The sequence below is a fragment of the Symphalangus syndactylus genome, chromosome 9, assembly GCF_028878055.3.
Source record: "Symphalangus syndactylus isolate Jambi chromosome 9, NHGRI_mSymSyn1-v2.1_pri, whole genome shotgun sequence".
NCBI lineage: Eukaryota > Metazoa > Chordata > Mammalia > Primates > Hylobatidae > Symphalangus > Symphalangus syndactylus.
Window position 1 is genome coordinate 75,907,699 of NC_072431.2, and position 4,106 is coordinate 75,911,804.

The following is a 4,106-nucleotide window of genomic DNA, read 5'->3' on the forward strand; positions in this document are numbered from 1 at the left end:
AAGATTTAGTTTTATCGAGAGCCCATTGGCTCCTGCATTGGAGGTATTTGTGAGAGTATTCATAATACTTATACCTGCTTGTGTGTATTGGGTGGGGTGAGAAAGGTTTTCTTTTTTTGTTTGTTTTTTTTATTATTATACTTTAGGTTTTAGGGTACATGTGCACAATGTGCAGGTTTGTTACATATGTATCCATGTGCCATGTTGTTTTGCTGCACCCATTAACTCGTCATTTAGCATTAGGTATATCTCCTAATGCTGTCCCTCCCCCCTCCCCCCACCCCACAACAGTCCCCGGAGTGTGATGTTCCCCTTCCTGTGTCCATGAGTTCTCATTGTTCCCACCTATGAGTGAGAAAATGTGGTGTTTGGTTTTTTGTCCTTGCGATAGTTTACTGAGAATGATGGTTTCCAGCTTCATCCATGTCCCTACAAAGGACATGAACTCATCATTTTTTATGGCTGCATAGTATTCCATGGTGTATATGTGCCACATTTTCTTAATCCAGTCTATCATTGTTGGACATTTGGGTTGGTTCCAACTCTTTGCCATTGTGAATAGTGCCGCAGTAAACATACGCGTGCGTGTGTCTTTATAGCAGCATTATTTATAGTCCTTTGGGTATATACCCAGTAATGGGATGGCTGGGTCAAATGGTATTTCTAGTTCTAGATCCCTGAGGAATCGCCACACTGACTTCCACAATGGTTGAACTAGTTTACAGTCCCACCAACAGTGTAAAAGTGTTCCTATTTCTCCACATCCTCTCCAGCACCTGTTGTTTCCTGACTTTTTAATGATGGCCATTCTAACTGGTGTGAAAGGTTTTCTTGAGGAGCATATACTGTAGCGGAAACTTTAGGATACATTGGATTTGAAAAGGCAGATACTAGGGGTAATACGGGTGTTGTCTCAAAGGATGGGTACATGTTTTGTTCCTCAAAGTTTCCTAGACTTAGCACATTGCTTTAAGAGAAGCTGTGACAATAAGACAGTATCAAGAAACAATCAACTTTGTGCTTTTTATACCTGATCACTTGAAAATTTACTTTTCCCAAATCAGTCAGAGGCAACACGTTGCCTGCCAAAGAAGGGACTAGTGTGGAGTGAGTAAAAGGAGCTGTACAAAGTCAAAGTTCAAGTTTTATTCAACTTATAGGACAGGCCTTTTGAGAATCAAAGGTAAATCTTGAGGATAGGAAAGCACAGGGTAGTATATGGCATAACAATAGAACTAGAAGGAGGCAGGTGTGTAGAGGAAGGAAGAGACCACTGTCATCCTCACCTGCTCTTGGGTTTGTGAAGAAACCAGTGGATCCTAGAGGAGTTGGGGTGTGGGCTAGGAGAGGAGGTCTGACCTGATAGGAAGTGAGGGAGGGAATGAGGCTCCCTCTTAGACAGAGGCCAGTACTTCTTGGGCCACACCAGGGAAGCACCCAGGGAGAACTTATCCCATATTTGTAGACCATTTCCTTGCAGGGAATGAATTTGGAGGGAATACCACAAACTGTTATGGAAGAAAAACTATGTGGCTCTGCCTCCTCATGTGGGATGTGGGCCTTCCATGGATGCTCTCAGAATAATGCCAGCTATTACGTGGCAGGCATTTGACTATTTGTGCTTAAACTCTCTCCTGGCCCCCATGTGACTTACCCTATGAGGACAACTCTCACACTTTTGTAAAAAACCAGAACACTCATAAGCTCTCCTAGGACCCCCGAATGCAGTAGAAATGTGGAAAGGGTGGCACACAGTTGTGTTATAACTACTGTAGTTACAAAGTTAATCCCTGTTAACATTTTAAGAGGCAATTTTAGGGTGTCAGAGATCTTTGTTGTTTTTATGGATGCATTCCACAAACAAAATAGTGCCTGACACAGGATGTAGGTTCAAATATTTATTGGTGAATGAATACAAATGGTTACTATATTAATTTTCTTAAAATCCCTTGCATGTTAGAGAAGGTAGTACTGAAAAATGCTTCAGTGAATTTCCAGCCAGTCTGTATCATAATGAAAGGTCCACCATGAAAGTGGATGTCAGGGAGAGGTCTGGCGTTGGTCTCAATGTAGGTAGGCATAATGCAAGACAAAGAAGCATAGGTGACTGCAAAGATAGGACATGAGAGAGCTCCGCTATAATGAAATGAAAATTATTTTAGCCAAAAGCTTCCTGTTGTCATAGTAAGCGGTGTTACATTGCCAGCCACAAAGAGTCTAATGGTCTAAGAGCTAAGTGGAAGTTTAGTGATGGGTCTCAGGCTGTAGACTGCTCTCTACCATCTTAGAAGCAGGGAAAAACAAAAAAAAACTCATCTTCCCTGTTGGAAGACAGCTCAAACTCTATAAAGGAGTTACTTGCCTTCCATCATCACAGCGGCAGGAAAAACTTGTCTTCCCTGTGTTGGCGGCAAGCAAAACTCCAAAAAATAAAGGAGTTGTACAGCAAAATAAACTTTAGATCTCAAATTTCGGGAGATCAGGGATTCTCTGGAGGGGTTGCATTCAGACCTCAGCAAATTGTCCTTTTGGTTTGAGCCATAAAGTTAGCTCATGCTGGTACCAAGCACCGATGTGAGATTTGTCAAAGGTCAGGGGCATCTCCACTCAGAATCCCCCCATGCTTACCAAAATGTGAACCCCAAACTTTTGAGACAGGTCCCAGTTAATTTAGAAAGTTTATTTTCCCAAGGCTGAGGATGTGCCCATGACATAGCTTCAGGAGGTCCTGACGACATGTGCCCAAGGTGGCTGGGGCACAGCTTAGTTTTATACATTTTAGGGAGACATGAGCCATCAGTCGATATACGGAAGAAGTACACTGGTTCAGTCTGGAAAGGCAGGAGAACTCGAAGCAAAGACAGGAAGACTGGAAGCAGATGGGTGATAGAGGAACTAATGGTTGCATACTTTTGAGTTTCTGATAAGCCTTTCCAAAGGAGGCAGTCAGATACTCATCTATCTCAGTGAGCAGAGGGGTGACTTTGAATAGAATGGGAGGCAGGTTTTCCCTAAGCAGTTTCCAGCTTGACTTTTCCCTTTAGCATAGTGATTTGGGGGCCCCAAGATTTATTTTCACACCATGTACCCTCTTTTCACAACATGTACCCCCAGAATCTCTAACTTAAAAAAACAAGAAAACCAAAAAACCTCCCCCAGGTGATTCTAATGTGCAGACAGGGCTAAGAACCACTGCCTACTTCTCACTGAATTTGGTTCACTGCTACACTTTGTTTACTTAAAATGAATATTTTATTATTTTTGAATAGGTAGAATTACAGATTTTATAAGTAAAAACAATAATAAAAACAACTAACTAGGGGCCGGGCGTGGTGGCTCACGCCTGTAATCCCAGCACTTTGGGAGGCCGAGGCAGGCGGATCACGAGGTCAGGAGATCGAGACCATCCTGGCTAACACAGTGAAACCCCGTCTCTACTAAAAATACAAAAAAAATTAGCTGGGCGAGGTGGTAGGCGCCTGTAATCCCACCTACTTGGGAGGCTGAGGCAGGAGAATGGTGTGAACCCTGGGGGGTGGAGCCTGCAGTGAGCCGAGATCGCGCCACTGCACTCCAGCCTGGGTGGCAGAGCGAGACTCCATCTCAAAAAAAAATAAAAACAACTAACTAGAAAAAAAAAAGGCAATCCTAAGATTGGAGACCATAAATAGTACTTTGTGATACTTGATGTTTAAGGAAGGCACTAGGAACTCAGGAGGGGGCATTTTTGTTAAGTTTTCTCAGAGAAGATGGACCCTAGGCACACAACCCAGGAGCTTTTGCACAGAGGGTCCACGCGCGTCAGGGAGTCTGAGTTGTGGGGCTCTGGCATGCTGCAGGGCTGTGGCTTGCTTCTGCTCCAGCCTCTGTGGTGCAAAACAGTCTCCCATGCCTCCTCTTCTTTTTTCCTCTTGGCTATTTTTCTGGTCTCTGTTGAAAAGTCACATGTCTGGGGAGAACTTCCCTGACTGATGGATGAAATTGTGTCCTTTCCTGTGTACTACTCTAGAACTCTGTTCCTTTCATGATAACCCACAACATGGCTTTCTGTAAACATGAGTTCATTTATGTGTGTGTGGTTTTCTGCTCCCGGGGCAGGCCCTTTG